We start from the raw sequence: 18,128 nt of genomic DNA on the forward strand, positions 1-18,128 counted from the left end.
CATATATCTACTCTTTTAAAGATTCTTTTCCTACATAGGCCATTACAGAATATTGAGTAGCTCCCTATGTTATACAACATATTTTTATTTGTAATATATTTTGTATATAGTAGCGTGTATGTGTCAATCCCAATTTCCCAATTTATCCCTCCCCCTTTCTCCCCGGTAACCATAAGTTTGTTTTCTACACCTGCAACTTTGTTATCCAGTCCAATAAACACACACACATACACACACACACTTTAAAGTTCAATTTGGGGGCAGCAGTTGGATGGAATCCTTACAGATGCTGCTCAGCTCTGGCCATCGTATGTTTCATCCAACACAGTGCCTAGGACACGGTGGATATTTAATGATGGCAGTCCCCCAAATCCTAGGCTAGTATCAGTGTGGGTTTTTCCCCTTTCATTTCAACGTTAGCATCATGGAAATGGTTGTTAGGGAGGCAGTGTGATATCATGGAAAACATGCTGGTCCAGTTCTGCCAGTGCTGACCTTGGAAATATAACCTAACCTCTATGACCTTCAATTTCCCCACATGATCTCCTGGCATTCTTCCAGCTCAAAGCTACCATGTTCTACCATTTTACCTTAGAGGGGGCGCTTTATGAAGACTGACCTGTTTACAGAGCTCTCTGAGATCCTGAATTGTGGAGATTCCAACAGCATCAAAAGAAACTATAGATAAAGGTTTTTCAATGAGAGCTGAAAAGTTTTTAGTAGTCAGATCATATATATCTTTAAACATAGCACTGTTTTTACTTGACTTTGAAAGGCAAAGGATTGGCTTTGTCTTTTGTCCACTGCCTAAGAAGGAAGAAAGTCATCATGTCAGCACAACGTGTAGTGACCCTTATGTTCTGTTGTCCTTCTCTCATTTCATTTTAGAATGTTGGCTTTTCCTGGGGCTAAATTCTTTCCCCTAGAAGCCACCAATCTTAGAATTACAGCCTCTCCCCTTTTCCTTCCTTCTTCCATTTAATAAACATGATTTCCCCCCATGGTACTAGAACTTCTGTTACTTTCATTTCCTCTAATAGTATGAAAAGTGATACGGCTCAACCAAAGCAAATTGAGGGAAAACACTCGGGACAGAAATATAAGGGATAATGCCAAGATGACTCTAAAAAAAAAAGCTGATGGAAAGAGTTCTGTGGGAGTGAGATAACTTAGAAATAAATGTATGGGAGGATTTTTTTTCCCAGAATAAAGCAGTTTTGGGGGGCTCAGGAAGAGTAGCATGAACAAATGACAAAGTTTGGGAGTGGAAAAAGTCGAAACAAGAAGGAGCCAGTGCACCAGTCCAGACAGGAGTGGGGAGGAAATGTTGACAGAGAAGCTGCTTGTGAACAAAGACACTTTCAAGGTCAGCCATAGCTTAGCAGAGCTGGAAGGGAGCTCAGCCTCTCACAGGAAGCATTGCAGCGTGAATCTTCAAGTGCCTCTGTAAGAACTCCCCCATCATTTTGGCTATCCAGACTTTCATCATATTGATGGCCCACACTTCCTATCCATCCAGAATCTCACTTACTACAATGAAATCTCACTTCTTTTTGTTGTACCCTTAAGGACAGCCATTTAGAAAAAAGTCACTGACATCAGAGACTAGTTTCCCATACTGATATGTAAAAAGAAAGAAAGAAAAAAAGCCTTGTAAGAATTAAAGACAAAAAACAAAATTAGAAAAGTAATACTTAATTTTCAAAAGCAGCTTTCATAAGCCATTTTAAATAGCTTTAGTAAGCTTTTTGTATGTTTCTCTGAAATTTTGGATTCATATAATTTAAATAAATAGTAGTATTATATTTAATGCATGGCACGAAAGGATTTTTGCACACAATAGGTTTCATAATCAAGTTGACCTTTTGTATAGCATGAAATTGCTTACTCAAATTCAGGTTGTGATAAGCTATGATTTTCTAGATTGATTTGCCTAGTTTCAATTGCCCCATTATGCTTTAGTGGTTGGCATATTTTATTCTAGTTTTAATAATGTTTTATTTAATTTAACCAATTAAAATAGGTTAAGATGTGGACACTTCTGTCCTGCAGTGTGTTAAAATCTACTTGATTTAAGAAAGTCTACAGCTGTTGTGAGCAACTTCACATTTTGTTTCTAAAAGAATAAGAATATCTAAGTGGTTGGTTTTCCAAGATCAGTTTGAGTGAAACACCAGTGTGCAGACTAGCCTTCTATAGGTTTATGCTTTGGGCATACCTCTTAGTTTGATTGTGTCACCATTCCATAGCATGATAGAAAGGCTAGATGTCCCAGTTGTGGGAAGGAATCCATAGTGATTCTGAAATAAAAGTAGACTCTCTCCATCGTTTCCTGTGCTCTCTCTAAAGGAAAATCATCAGTTAAGTCAGGCACTATTTGTGCCTTGTGACTCTACGTTGATGTCTAGCTTATCCCTTTAGCTATTAAAAGAGAGATATTGATGCTGATCTGCTTGTAATTTCCAGAGCCATTCTTTTTTTCCCCTCCTGAAAGGGTCTTAGCTACAGCATATGGGATCTTTTAGTTAACTGTGAGTTGTGGCACATGGGGATCTAGTTCCTTGACCAGGGCTCAAACCCAAGCCCCCTGCCTTGGGAGCGTGGAGTCTTAGCCACTGGACCACCAGGGCAGTCCCAGGATGTTGAGTCCTGCTCCCAGGCAACCGGTGAGAGGTCTTGTACCAATGCCACAGAAGGGGAGCCCAGAACCAAGGACATTTTTGAAGTTAATCGAGCCCCTCCTGAATTTTTAATTTCCACACATTCACGCAAATCATGATTCAGATCATATAAGCTCTGCTGATTTGCATACATACAGTTTTCCTATTGGTCTGTCTTTTCCTCCTTATGTAACCTGTTATCCTCTGTCACAACTGGGGACTGATCTCAGCAAGGCTGCAATGAGAGGGGGCGTGAAGCGACATCTTAATTCCCTACCCAGGAATTGAACCTGGACCAAAATAAGCTCACTGATATTTTCTTAAAAAAAAAAAATCAAACTGAAGAAGTTAAAAGCCGGATCCTTCTTCCATTGATGTTATGGCCTGCTTTGATCATCCCTTTCTGTATGTGTGTGCATGCACAAGATATTTGAATTTACTTTTATAAAATGACATTAAACCATTTAAAAGAGATTTGCTAAACAATTATGGTCTCAGCCTTTAGGAATTGTAATCAAATAGAGGAGATATAAAGCCAGATATCATATTTCTTCGTAGATGGGTACAATGAATGCATTGTGAGTTAGTAATTCAAATTTTAATTTGAAAGCTAGTAACATTTGCAAGTGGAGACATTCTATACAATAGCAGTAGAGTTACAAAGATTTAGCAGTGCTATTTTGAACTAAGGCATCTAATGGCATATATACATTTGCTAGGAAATAGATTTGGCAACTTTAAAATATATTGCAAAAGGAAAAAAATCGTGGTTACTGGTAATGAAACTGAATAGGTGACACTGGGCCGGGGTAGTAATAGTTTTGAGGAAGGGGCCAACATGCAAAAACAACTCCTGTGACGTGTCCTCTCTTTGCCATTGCTTTTGGCTTTATATTCTCATTTCTCTTTAAAGATCTGATGTTTAGTCCAAAAAGGTAGGACTGATCTTTGGATATCTTTTATTCTGTCATCAAGTGTTCCTTCAATTTAGACTTCCTTGTCCCCTTACATAGATCAGAAAACTCTGGATTTGTTTTGTTTGTATTTAACTCCCATGGCTCTGGATTAGGTACTTTCCTTTCCAAATCTTCTCTCATTTGCTACTGCCCTTCCACCCAAAGTGAAGCTAGTGAAGCTACACTGAACACCCACATTTTAAAATTTAGTAATAATGTAATTTAGCTTAATGAGAGAGAGCTAGAAGTAAATATAAATCTTAGATACTATAAATAATGACATAATGGCTTCCTTGCCAAGTCCAGGTTATTTGAGAACTTCACATGAGAGTATGCCTTTTGCTGAATGAATAGAGTTTGCATTTATGTTTTAACAGTGATTTGTTGGAGAAGACTTTTATTCCCCTGATAATATTTTTTTCAAAGCACACAAGCCATGCAATTAAGTAAAAAGTTATTGGCTTTGATTTAATTGCTTTACACAAATGAGTGTCTGTTGGATTTGGAGGAAGTAGCCTTTTAAGCTTTCCCCAAATTCCTACCCGCTAGGTACCCACACCCTAGTTTAAGGGCCCAGAGAGTTCAAGGCTGAACTCTTTTCGGTAGCTGTGAAAAGTTTCATAGCCTTTTAAAAAAGTTCAGCGGCTGTGTTTGGGGAAGAGATACATGTATTATGCAAGACTGCTAGCTAATGCCGAGATTGTAACATATGGAATTCATAAAGGTCCAATTACAGGATCGTCACTGTTTGCCATGGTTGTAACTTATGTAAGTTATTGATTAGACTTTCATGAGATCATAATCAAAAGGTTATTCTTTGGTAATGGTGTGTTAGAAGAGCTTTATCCTGAACTTCAAAGCCATCCTCTGAGCCCCAAGAACAAAGGCTTAGAAGTTTGAACCAGGGCCAGAATCAGTCTATGAGTTAACGATGTCCCAGACCATCAGGGAGCCCAGTGGACTCATCCACGTGTGTGAACTTTCTCTCATCACATCAGATCAACAGTCATCATGGAAAGATGACAGTTGATTCAGCTTTAATGTGCTTTTTTTTTTTTTTTTTTAAATGAATCAGCTTGGCTGACTGTGGAGTCTGCTTGCATTTGCCTCGTAACTGTTTATTTTACCTGTAAAGCACATTCACAGTGCTTGGGAAGACAGTGCTTATCCTTAACTCGGTTTACCTCTCAGAAGAGGAACTACAGTCAGCCACGGTGCTTTTCAAGTTCTAGTTAAGGGCGGGGAGGAATTTTAACTATGAATACATGTTTACTACTACATAGAAATAGGTATTTTGATTACTGAAATGAAAACAGTTTTAGCACTAATCAGAGGACATTTTATTATCCTGTAGATAACTAATCTACAGGAAATAACTTTTAGAAATGAAAAAGCAACTATGTAACATAACAATTAGTAATAAAGGAAGGTTCAGAATGGTGCTAATCTTCTGACGTGTTTTAAGTGGGCAAAATGAGAGGCTGTGTGGTTGGCTTACACTCAAATGGAAAATGCGGTGTCCTGTCTTTGGCTCTTAAAAATCCTTCTGTAAGGATCTAAGGACTTAAAACTATTACAGCAAATAAGCAAAACGCCATAGAGCAGTCTTTTTCACAACAGCACCTCCAAATCTACTATGTGGGCTTCTTTCTCCTAGACCTTTGGACAAATCCTCAGGCAGATCCTGGAATTTTGCTCGTCAGCCAGAGATAATAAAATGTCTTCTGATTAGTGCTAAAACTGTTCTCATTTCAGTAATCAAAATATCCATTTCTGTGTAGTAGTAAACCTGTACTCATAGTTAAAACTCCTCCCCGCCCTTAGCTGGGACCTGAAAGGCACCACGGCTGACTGTTCTCACTAGACCTCCTCCTGGGCTGGATGCCCAGGGTGCAGGTGGGAGGGCCACAAAATAGTGAGACGAGATGCAAGGTAGGGTGTCAGTGTCACCCACGTCAAACACAGTTAACCTCCAGAGGATGGTTAGAGCTGATCTTGTTATTAAGGGCAGTTTTCCTGAGTCCCTCCTCTGGGAGCATCTGGCACCTTTGCCTGTGCCAGGGCAATGCTTTCCGTCCCATCTGGGCTCCCATAATCACAGTGCCCAGTCTGCTCTGGTCTTGCCACATTGGCTTCCGTGCTGTTTCCTGATTGTCCTATGTCCCATCCCGGCCAAGGGATTTGGCGCTCACCATTCCTTGTGCCGGAGAAGGCAATGGGACCCCACTCCAGTACTCTTGCCTGGAAAATCCCATGGACACAGGAGCCTGGTAGGCTGCAGTCCATGGGGTCACTAAGAGTCGGACACGACTGAGCGACTTCACTTTTACTCTTCACTTTCATGCATTGGAGAAGGAAATGGCAACCCACTCCAGTGTTCTTGCCTGGAGAATCCCAGGGACGGGGGAGCCTGGTGGGGTGCTGTCTATGGGGTCGCACAGAGTCGGACACGACTGACGTGACTTAGCAGCAGCAGCAGCATTCCTTGTGCTGGCGTACTCTTCTCCCAGATACTTGTTCAATTATTTACAAGACTTCTCATCCTCATATTCACCTACTTGTATTGATACAGACACTTTTCTGACAAAAACAACAACAGATATATATATATATATAGTACTGGTTTAAGTCAGTAGTATTTATTGCCTATATCATCTACAGTGTTAGACAAGGTAAGAACTACAGAAGTCGTCTTTGCCTCTGTCTTCAAGAAACTACTACTTGACTGAACTTACTTAAGGGTATAAGTATCCACAGGGTGTTGGTTGCATGTGCTAAGTCACTTCGGTCATGTCCGACTTTTTGTGACCCCATGGACTACTACCCACAAGGCTCATCTGCCCATGGGATTTTCCAGGCAAGAATACTAGAGTGGGTTGCCATGCCCTTCTCCAGGGGATCTTCCTGACCCAGGGATTGAACCCACGTCTCTTGTGTCTCTTGCATTGGAAAGTAGGTTCTTTTTCACTAGCACCACCTGGGGAGTATCCAGGAGCCCCCATGAACACCCAAATTGATGATGTTCTACCCATTAGCATATATGATGGCGCAGTGCAATGAACACAGTTGGCCTTCTATATCTGCAGCTTCATCCATTTTCCATCAGTGGTTGGTTGAATCCATGGATGCAAAACCAATGGATGCAGAGTTGATTGTCTTGCTTCTGCTTAAACTAAATGTAATGTTTTCTCCCATACGACCAATTTCCTATATTTCAATTTGAACAGAAGTCACACAACAGATAAAAATGATACTGTGGTTAAATTATACTGTGTGTATATTTCCAAAAGCATGTTTAATTTTCCTAGATCTTGCCTTTTACCTTATGGCTCCATTTCAGCCAACAGCTCTGACGATGGCAAAGGTTTTAAAGTAAATTAATTCTGATTAATTAATAACAAAATCTTCTCCAAATTGAAACATAAACAGAAGAATAGATGATTGTATGTAGCTGATCTTTATTCCTTCCATTTCTCCTTCATCCTGTGAGTTGACTGAGCACTTGCAATGCAGCAGGCACTGCTTGAGGAGGTAGGGATGCAGCAGAGAAGAGAGGTGAAGTGTTGGCCCTCATGGGGCTGACTTTCCATGTGGTGAATAGGAGATATAAAAAGTTTAAGTGGACATAGGTCAAGTAATGATAAGTGTTATGTGGGAAATTATAAGCAGAAAATAAGAATATGCATGGTGGGAGTTGTTATTTCAGAGAGGAGGTATGAGCAAGGTTGCTTGGATGAGATGGCATTTTACTTGAATAAAATTCAGGGTGTAACTGTGTGCATATCTGAGGGGCAAGCACCCTAGCAGAAGGAATAGTTAGTGCCCAGCTCCCCAGGCGGGAAGGTGCCTGGCACGCTAAGGCAGCAGCAAGGAAGCTGGTGTGTCTGGATGAGAGAGGCGGGGGAGCCTTGGTTATGAACATCCAGCCAGAGGGTTAGCACTTGAGAATGAAGTTTCATTGTGTGTGTGTGTGTGTGTGTGTGTGTGTGTGTTTTGCTGTGCCACATATGGGATCTTATTTCCCCAACCAGGGATCGAACCTGTGCCCCCTGTATTGGAAGCACTGGACTGGCAGGGAAACTCTGCTGTATCACTTGGGGTGTGTTATTCTCTGTGAATTGAAGCTTATTCACTCCACACAGATGTCAATATGAGATTTTGTTTTCTTTTTTAAAAAGCTTTTTATTATGGAAAATTTTAAACATATACAAATATAGACAGAATAGTAAAATGAACACCCATGTGTCCATCATCCAAATTCAAGAATTATTAACTTTGGCTGGTCTTGTTTTATCTATACTCTGTACCTACTTCCTCTCCCCATAGCATTTTGAAACAATTTCAGGTGGTATATCACTTCATCCATAAATATTTTAGTATGTTGCTATAAAGATAACTACAATTCCCCTACAAAACTAGTAAAAATAATTCTCTAATATAGACAAACATCTGGTTAGTGTTTACATTTCCTACTATCTCTCAGAAACATCATACATTTTTAAAGATTTCTTTATTTGAATAAGGATCCAGAATAAGGTCCACACATTGTGATTGGTTAAGTCTTTTCAGTTTAGTTCAGTCGCTTAGTCGTGTCCGACTCTTTGCAACCCCATGAACCGCAGCACACCAGGCCTCCCTGTCCATCACCAACTCCTGGAGTCTACCCAAACTCATGTCCATTGAGTTGGTGATGCCATCCAACCATCTCATTCTCTGTCGTCCCCTTCTCCTCCTGCCCTCAGTCTTTCCCACCATCAGGGTCTTTTCAAATGAGTCAGCTCTTTGCATCAAGTGGCCAAAGTATTGGAGTTTCAGCTTCAACATCAGTCCTTCCAATGAACACCCAGGACTGATCTCCTTTAGGATGGACTGATTGGATCTCCTTGCAGTCCAAGGGACTCTCAAGAGTCTTCTCTGATACCACAGTTCAAAAGCATCAATTCTTTGGTGCTCAGCTTTCTTTATAGTCCAACTCTCACAGCATATTAAAAGAACAGAGACATTACTTTGTCAGCAAGGTCCGTCTAGTCAAGGCTATGCTTTTTCTAGTAGTCATGTATGGATGTGAGAGTTGGACTAAGTCTTTTAGGTCTCATGTAATCTGTGTTTGGCCTTCATTGCTCTCCTTTTTTAAATTGCTTCAAATCTTTGTTGAGGAGACTAGGTTTTTGGCCTATAGAGGTTCCCATAACCTAGATTTTGTAGATTACATCTTTGTGGTGTAGTTTCACTTTCTCTTCTGTCTTCTAAATTAATATTTTTTGTAGCTATACCTTAGTGTGTTAAATAGAAACATAATATTCCATTTTACAGATATACTATAATTTGTAGGAAAAAAGTTAAAAAAATTTTATTGTGGTAAACATCACATAAAATATAAAACATCCTATTTTAACCATATCTAAATTAATACTTTGATAAGCATTTCTAACTTGTTTTTAAGCTAAAGAAATAAGGTAATTGCAATTTTGCCATGTATGATAACATGGACTGTAAATGCATGTCTGCAAAAAGCAAAAAAAGGGAAAAGTTTTTAGACTATTTTCTCAGCCACTGCTTCCCTTTTGAACTCTTCTGTCACCTCAGCTCATGGCTGATGTCCTTCAGGATGGTTTGATTTCATTCCTCCCACCCCAACCATCCAGAAACCTCCAGACTGCTTCTTTCTACCTGTGGGTTCTCCCACTGTTTAGAAACTTTTGCTGCCACACCCCATCAATAAGGGACTTGCATAATCCTAATATTTGTTGAATGCTTACTATGTGCCAACATTGGCTACCTACTTTACACATGGTACTTATTTTAATCCTTGCAACTGCTGTGAAGCAGGGGCTGGCCTCCCTCCGGTTCCTCATGCTTGCCAAAGTTCTGTCAGAGCTTCCTCACCTGGCCTTTCCACTGCCGAAAGCGCTGTTCCCTCTTTCAGCTGTTTAACTTCCACTTATGCGGCAGAAGTCAGGCAAGCCTTTCTTGAGCCTCTGTGTGTACGTGCTAAGTCTCTTCAGTCGTGTCCCACTCTGTGCAACCCTCTGGACTGCAGCCTGCCAGGCTCTTCTTCCATGGGATTCTCCAGGCGAGAATACTGGAGTGGGTTGCCATGCCTTCTTTACCACTAGTGCCACCTGGGAAGCCCAGCGAAGTCAAATTACATATTCTCAAAGCACTACACACTTCTACTCTGAAGTACTTTATCACAGTCTTAATTATTTCATCAACTCCCTTCTAGCCTGCAAACTCCATAAGGACAAATACTGGTTTTGTACCTCGGCACTGGAGGCATACACAATGCCCGGTGCCTGGCACACTCAGGAATACGGGTTGAAAGAATAAGAGGCTAAGACTTTGCCCAAGGCCAGCTAGTAAGCACTGGGATGAGAATTCAAGCCAAGTTGGTCTGCTGCTGCGGCGGCTGCTAAGTCGCTTCTCATGTCCGATTCTGTGCGACACCATAGACGGCAGCCAACCAGGCTCCCCCATTCCTGGGATTCTCCAGGCAAGAACACTGGAGTAGGTTGCCATTTCCTTCTCTAGTGCATGAAAGTGAAAAGTCAAAGTCAAGTCACTCAGTCGCGTCCGACTCTTAGCGACCCCATGGACTGCAGCCTACCAGGCTCCTCCGCCCATGGGATTTTCCAAGCAAGAGTACTGGAGTGGGGTGCCATTGCCTTCTCCCAAATTGGTCTGACTGTAGCCCAAATTCACGCCTGCCTCTGGATGATATTATTTGGACTGCTAGCCATCTCCATTGGAGAAGGCAATGGCACCCCACTCCAATACTCTTGCCTGGAAAATCCCATGGACGGAGGGGCCTGGTAGGCTGCAGTCCATGGGGTCACTGAGGGTCAGACACGACTGAGCAACTTCACTTTCACTTTTCACTTTCATGCACTGGAGAAGGAAATGGCAACCCACTCCAGTGTTCTTGCCTGGAGAATCCCAGGGACGGCGGAGCCTGGTGGGCTGCCGTCTATGAGGTCACACAGAGTGGGACACGACTGAAGCGACTTAGCAGCAGCAGAAGCTGTCTCCATGGAGAGTAGGCTCAGAACCAGTGTAGCTGGTGGCCTCACTGTCACCCTTTCCTGCTAAGTTGTGATTGGAATCCCCGTCTACCTCTCTCAGTCAAAGCTTCACAAGTATACTGGGGCTTCTGTTTCCTTTAAAATCAGAAATTTCATGACTTGGACTAGACATAGTAAGACATGATTTACCTATTTTTTTTAAGGATATAACTAATTGGACCTAAGCTTTTGAGCCACAAAAATATATTAGTCACTGGGGATTCAAATAAGAATAGTTTTTGAGCCACAAAAATATATATTGAGTTGGCCAAAAGGTTCATTTGGGTTTTTCTGTAAGATGTTTTGAAAAACTCCAGATGAACTTTTTGGCCAACATAATATTAGTCACTGGGGATTCAAATAAAAATAGACAATAGACAAAGTTCTTGCCACAGAGGAGAGTGGGAAGTCAAGTAAATAGATTGTTAGTATAAATACAATAGTAAAGATAAGGGAAAGTACAGGAAAGATTCATCTGGAATGGAAAAGTTTTACCAAAGAGGTGACATTTTACCTGAGTCTGGAAGGTTAAGTCAAAGTTTGCTTGGTAGACAAAAGTGTGCATGCTCAGTCGCTCAGTCATATCCGACAAGGCAGGTGGTAAACATTTCAAACATAGAGAAGGGAGCAGGGTTTGTGTGAAAGCATGGCAGCTTAATGGACTCAAAACTTGCTGTCACCGGATCAAAGCCTTGTGAGGGAAGACATGAGAGAAGAGCTTGTGGGCAGAGCCTGATGTAAAGCTGTAACTGAACTCCGCCTTGTGATCAGAAATCATTAAGAGTTTTAAGTGGGAACAGTGATGTGGTCCAGCTGGCATGAAAGAGGAAAAAACTGGATGATAATGTGGATTGGAGGGGATAAATCTGGGAGTCATTAATTAATAGAGAGAGAGGTCAGGGACAATTACAGCAGCATGGGTGAGAAGTGTCTGAATTTTGGTAGTAACAGTGGGAAGGAAAAGAAAGGGACAGATCTGAAAAATCAATGAGGATTTGTGGAGGTGATTGGTGAAAGAATAGTTTATAAAGACTAACACATTTATAGGTTGGACAATTGGTTATGGACTTGTTGCTATCTTAAGAAATAAAAGTGAAGAGGTTCTTTGGGAAGATAATGAGTTTGGTTCAAACATGTTAAGTCCAAGGGGAGCTGTCTTGTAGATAGTTGTTGACATGAATCTAGAACTCAGAAGAAGGGTAAAAACTGGAGATAAAAATGTGGAGATCACAGAAACATAGGTGTAAGTTGAAGACAGAGAAACAGATAAGATACCCCAAGAAGAGAGCAAAAGCAGGAAGAGGAGCCCAGAAGTTGTATCCTGGAAACATTCACCTTGAAGGCAGTGATTCTTAACCCTTTTTTGAGTCATGGACTCCTTTAAGAATGTGATAAAAGCTAGGGTCTACTCTCCCCAGAAAAACAGTCATTTTTATGGAAACACAAAAGCTATGGATTCTCTAATGGTGTCTGGGCCCACATCTGAACTCTTCGTCAGGTGCAGTTATAAAAGGAGAAGTATGTGAAGGTCATAGTGAAAGACATCAGAGAAAGAGAGAGAAAAGAGAAAGTGTTGTAATGTATAGGTCAAAAAAAAAAAAGAGAGAGAGAGAGAGAGAGAAAGAGAAATTGATTATAATAAAAAACATTTAAGAGAATATTTTTGTTTGTTCAGTCACTAATTGTTGTTGGACTCTTTGTGACCCCATAGACTGCACCACGCCAGGCTTCCCTGTCCTTCCCTATCTCCCAGAGTTTGTGCAAACTTATATCATTGATTTGGATGCCATCCAACCATGTTATCCTCTATCACCCGCTTCTCCTGCACTCAGTCTTTCCCAGCATCAGGTTGTTTTCCAATAAGTCGGCTCTTCACATCAAGTAGCCAAAGTATTGAAGCTTCAGCATCAGTCCTTCCAGTGAATATTCAGGGTTAATTTACTTTAGGTTTGACTGGTTCGATCTCCTTGCTGTTCAAGGGACCATCAAGAGTCTTCTCAGGACCGCAGTTCAAAAGCATCAATTCTTCAGTGCTCAGCCTTCTTTATGGTCCAACTCTCACATCTGTACATGATTACTAGAAAAGCCATAGCTCTGACTATACAGACCTTTATCAGCAAAGTGATGTCTCTGCTTTTTAATATGCTGCCTAGGTTTGTCATAGTTTTTCTTCCAAGGAGCAAGGTCCAGCTCTCAATGGATTTAACAATTTGGAAGTCATCAGTGATCTTTTAAGAAAGCATGTTGTTAGTAATGAGGGCAAAAGCCATATTGTAGTGAGCAGAAGACTGATGGGCAAGAAAACCAAGCCCATGAGTATAGCCTCCTCTGGCAGCATCATAATGACAGGAAGGAAGAAAGATAGCCTGGTAGAGACAGGGTTGGGTTTTTAACCTTTTCATTACATTAATATAAATGAGAGAAGATGACATTATCGATGCTGCCAGACTCAGGATGTGGGAAGGAAGCAAGATGGAATGTGGGTGTGCCTGTTTGTAGATGGATGGAGGAAAGTGGAGAGTATTCCTGTCTAACAGTCTTGTGGATAAGATATTGTCATCAGTTGAGTGAAGACAGTAGGAATGGGCAGAGGACTTCGAGGAGTCTATGGAATTGTTGTGTGTAGGAGAAGAGATGTTTAAAAGAATTGCTCAGGGGTCCTTGGATACTACTGGAGTTGGCCACATAGACTGAGCCAGTCCTCAGACTATGGACTGTCAGCATCAGTATTCTCCAGGAAATTCCTTTGATTCTGTTTCTTGAAGAGGGATGATTGGTGTATGTATGAGTAACAATTTAAAATAGCAAATATCCAGAGGAGCCTAGAAAATTAGAAAGGCTAATTGTGTTACATGTTCTAGGCAATGGTTTTTCCTGAAGTATAAAAAACACTTATAGTGGTGACTGTTACTCGACTATATAGAGCTTCTCCAGGTTTGGCTGCAAATAATGTAATCAGTCTGATTTCAGTATTGACCATCTGGTGATATGCGTGTGTAGAGTCTTCTCTTGTGCTGTTGGAAGAGGGTATTTGCTATGACCAGTGTGTTCTCTTGGCAAAACTCTATTAGCCTTTGCCCTGCTTCATTTTGTACTCCAAGGTCAAACTTGCCTGTTACTCCAGGTAGTTCTTAACTTTCTACTTTTGCATTCCAGTCCCCTATAATGAAAAGGACATCTTTTTTGGGTGTTAGTTCTAGAAGGTCTTGTAGGTCTTCATAGAACCGTTCAACTTCAGCTTCTTCAGCATTACTGGTCAGGGCACAGACTTGGATTAATGTGACATTGAACGGTTTGCCTTGGAGACGAACAGAGACCGTTCTGTCATTTTTGAGATTGTATCCAAATACTGCATTTTGGACTCTCTTGAGGGCTATGCCATTTCTTCTAAGGGATTCTTGCCCACAGTGGTAGATATAAAGGTCATCTGAGTTAAATTCACCCATTCCAGTCCATTTTAGTTCACTGATTCCTAAAATGTCGATGTTCACTCTTGCCATCTCCTGTTTGGTCACCTCCAATTTACCTTGATTCATGGACCTAACATTCTAGGTTCCTATGCAGTATTGTTCTTTACAACATCACGTTTTTTTTTTTTTTTTTTTTTGCTTTGGCTCCATCTCTTCATTCTTTCTGGAGTTATTTCTCCACTCTTCTCCAGGAGCATATTGGGCACTACCGACCTAGGGAGTTCATCTTTCAGTGTCTTATCTTTCAGCAAAAATAAGACCAGGAACTGACTCAGATTATATGGCTCAGATCATGAACTCTGTATTGCCAAATGCAAACTTAAATTGAAGAAAGTAGGGAAAACCACTGACCATTCAGGTATGACCTAAATCAAATCCCTTACGATTATACAATGGAAGTGACAAATAGATTAAAGGGACTAGATCTGATAGACAGAGTGCCTGAAGAGCTATGGATGGAGGTTTCTGACATTGTACAGGAGGCAGTGATCAAGACCATCCCTAAGAAAAAGAAATACAAAAAGGCAAAATGGTTTTTTGAAGAGGCTTTACAAGTAGTGAAAAGAAGAGACGCAAAAGGCAAGGAGAAAAGGAAAGATATACCCATCTGAATGCAGAGTTCCAAAGAATGGCAAGGAGAGATAAGAAAGCTTTCTTAAGTGAACAATGCAAAGAAATACAGGAAAACAATAGAATGGGAAAGACTAGTGATCTCTTCAAGAAAATTAGAGATACCAAGGGAACATTTCATGCAAAGATGGGCTCAATAAAGGACAGAAATGGTAGGGACCTAACAGAAGCTGAAGATATTAAGAAGAGGTGGCAACACTACACAGAAGAACTATGTAAAAAAGATCTTAATGACACAGATAACCATGATGGTGTGATCACTGAGCTAGAGTCAGACATTCTGGAGTGCGAAGTCAAGTGGGCCTTAGGAATCATCACTATGAACAAAGCTAGTGGAGGTGATAGAATTCCAGTTGAGCTATTTCAAATCCTAAAAGATGATGCTGTGAAAGTGCTTCACTCAAGATGCCAGCAAATTTGGAAAACTCAGTAGTGGCCACAGGACTGGAAAAGGTCAGTTTTCATTCCAATCCCAAAGAAAGGCAATGCCAAAGAATGCTCAAACTACCACACAATTGCACTCATCTCACATACTAGCAAAGTAATGTTCAAAATTCTCCAAGCCAGGCTTCAAGAGTACATGAACTGTGAACTTCCAGATGTTCAAGCTGGATTTAGAAAAGGCAGAGGAACCAAAGATCAAATTGCCAACATCCGTTGGATCGTCGAAAAAGCAAGAAGGTTCCAGAAAAACATCTACTTTTGCTTTATTGACTATGCCAAAGCCTTTGACTGTGTGGATCACAATAAACTGGAAAATTCTTAAAGAGATGGGAATATCAGACCACCTCCTGAGAAATCTGTATGCAGGTCAAGAAGCCTCCTGAGAAATCTGTATGCAGGTCAAGAAGCAACAGTTAGAACTAGACATGGAACAACAGACTGGTTCCAAATCAGGAAAGGAGTACATCAAGGCTGTATATTGTCACCCTGTTTATTTCACTTATATGCAGAGTACATCATGGGAAATGCTGGGCTGGATTAAGTACAAGCCAGAATCAAGATTGCCAGGAGAAATATCAATAACCTCAGATATGCAGGTAACACCATTCTTATGGCAGAAAGTGAAAAAGAACTAAAGAGCCTTTTGATAAAAGTGAAAGAGGAGAGTGAAAAAGTTGGCTTAAAACTCAACATTCAAAAAAAAAAAAAACAACTCAACACTCAGAAAACTAAGATTATGGCATCTGGTCCCATCATTTCATGGCAAATAGATGGGGAAACAATGGAAACAGTGACAAACTTTATTTTGGGGGGCTCCAAAATCACTGAAGATGGTGACTATAGCCATGAAATTAAAAGATGCTTGCTCCTTGGAAGAAAAGCTATGACCAACCTAGACAGCATATTAAAAAGCAGAGACATTACTTTGCCAACAAAGGTCCGTCTAGTCAAGGCTATAGTTTTTCCTGTGGTCATGTATGGATGTGAGAGTTGGACTATGAAGAAGGCTGAGCACCGAAGAATTGATGCTTTGGAACTATGGTGTTGGAGAAGACTCTTGAGAGCCCCTTGGACTCCTAGGAGATCCAACCAGTCCACCCTAAAGGCAATCAGTCCTGAATATTCATTGGAAGGACTGATGCTAAAGCTGAAACTCCAATAGTTTGGCCACCTGATGTGAAGAACTGACTCACTGGAAAAGACCCTGATGCTGGGGAAAGATTGAAGGCAGGTAAAGAAGGGGAAGACAGAGGATGAGATGGTTAGATGACATCACCAACTTGATGGACATGAATTTGAGCAAGCTCTGGGAGTTGGTGATGGACAGGGAGGCCTGGCGTGCTGCAGTCCATGGGGTCAGAAAAAGTCAGACACGACTGAGCGACTGAACTGAACTGAACTGATTACTCAACTAGTTCTGTAAATTTTGGCCTCTGTGAATCTAATTATGAGGTTACATATTTTTTTTTTTTTTCTGTTTGGCTCTTAGGTAGGAACAGAACAACTGGGCATTGGAAGATATCTTGTCACATAGTATTCTAGTATATGAAATTGAAATTATATGAATAAAGCAGTCAAATTAAGGCCTATCTCACAGCCGTTACCAAGGTAGTTTGATGCATCTTTTTTAAAACATAAAGTTAAGGGGGAAAGTCTGGTTTTTATGATTTTTATCAAAGAAGTTAATACTGTCCATGTGGATTCAAGAAAAATATATTAAATAATTGAAGAAAATTACCTGAAGCTGAAACTAAGAAAAATAAGACCTGATATTAAATATGGGATAAGCCATCATTGACAATATCTCCCAATATTTCTAAGCCCATTAAAAATTTTAGCGCTTTTTATCAATAGAATGAAATATGTATACCTCTGCTGCTGCTGCTAAGTCTCTTCAGTCGTGTCCGACTCTGTGCGACCCCATAGACGGCAGCCCACCAGGCTCCCCCGTCCCTGGGATTCTCCAGGCAAGAACACTGGAGTGGGTTGCCATTTCCTTCTCCAATGCATGAAAGTGAAAAGTGAAAGTGAAGTCACTTAGTCGTGTCCAACTCTTCGCAACCCCATGGACTGCAGCCTACCAGGCTCCTCCGCCCATGGGATTTTCCAGGCAGTACTGGAGTGGGGTGTCATCGCCTTCTCCGTGTATACCTCTAGAGATAACTATATATTATAAAGAACTCTGGAAGAAACACAATATTGACTTTGCTATGTATAAGTGAAAGTGAAGTCGCTCAGTCGTGTCCGACTCTTTGCGACCCCATGGCCACCAGGCTCCTCTGTCCATGGGATTTTCTAGGCAAGAGTACTGGAGTGAGTTGCCTTTTCCTTCTCCAGGGAACTTCCAGACCCAGGGATCAAACTCAGGTCTCCCGCATTGTAGACAGACGCTTTACTGTCTCAGCCACCAGGGAAGTATATGTATGTGTACTACCCAAATTTATTGGTACATTTTGTAAGTGTCATTATGTCCCCCCAAAATGTGATGTGCTGAAATACACTGCCATGTGAATTGTGTGAAGGAGAGAACAAGGAGATGAGATGCTGATGAAGAATAAATGAGGTCTAAGTGTGATTGCTCAGTTTTTAAATAATTATTAAAGAAATAACTCTTAGTACATTCTCCCCCGCCCTAGCCAATGCATGAATACCCAGTGATGCTTCTGAAGCTTTAACAAAAATATATTCAAATATAAATCCTGAGATGTGGAGGGAAAAATAGAAAAAGTATTCCTTTTTCTTTGTTAGAACTGAACCCTCCCTCTCCCATCTCCTCTAAGACCATTCAGACTGCTTTATTAGCCCTCCCATGGTCTCCAATAACTTTTCTGTCGTAGTACTTGGGAGAAATTGTAGCTGTGCTCCTGAGTTCCTCCACACGGTTTCCCCCCCATACTTATAGACTGT

At 41.0% G+C, this 18,128-nt stretch overlaps 1 protein-coding gene and 1 non-coding gene across 3 annotated transcripts in view; one reads left to right on the plus strand and one right to left on the minus strand.

Annotated features, from left to right (window-relative positions):
- WIF1 (WNT inhibitory factor 1) overlaps nt 1–18,128 on the plus strand; it is a 92,273-nt gene that overhangs the window by 25,450 nt on the left and 48,695 nt on the right. The gene's annotated exons all lie outside the window — the stretch shown is intronic.
- On the minus strand, nt 9,122–9,196 carry MIR2429 (microRNA mir-2429). Its single transcript, NR_030995.1, has one exon. It is a non-coding gene; the product is annotated as a microRNA mir-2429 (primary transcript).

Source organism: Bos taurus, chromosome 5, assembly GCF_002263795.3.
Source record: "Bos taurus isolate L1 Dominette 01449 registration number 42190680 breed Hereford chromosome 5, ARS-UCD2.0, whole genome shotgun sequence".
NCBI classification, from domain to species: Eukaryota; Metazoa; Chordata; class Mammalia; order Artiodactyla; family Bovidae; genus Bos; species Bos taurus.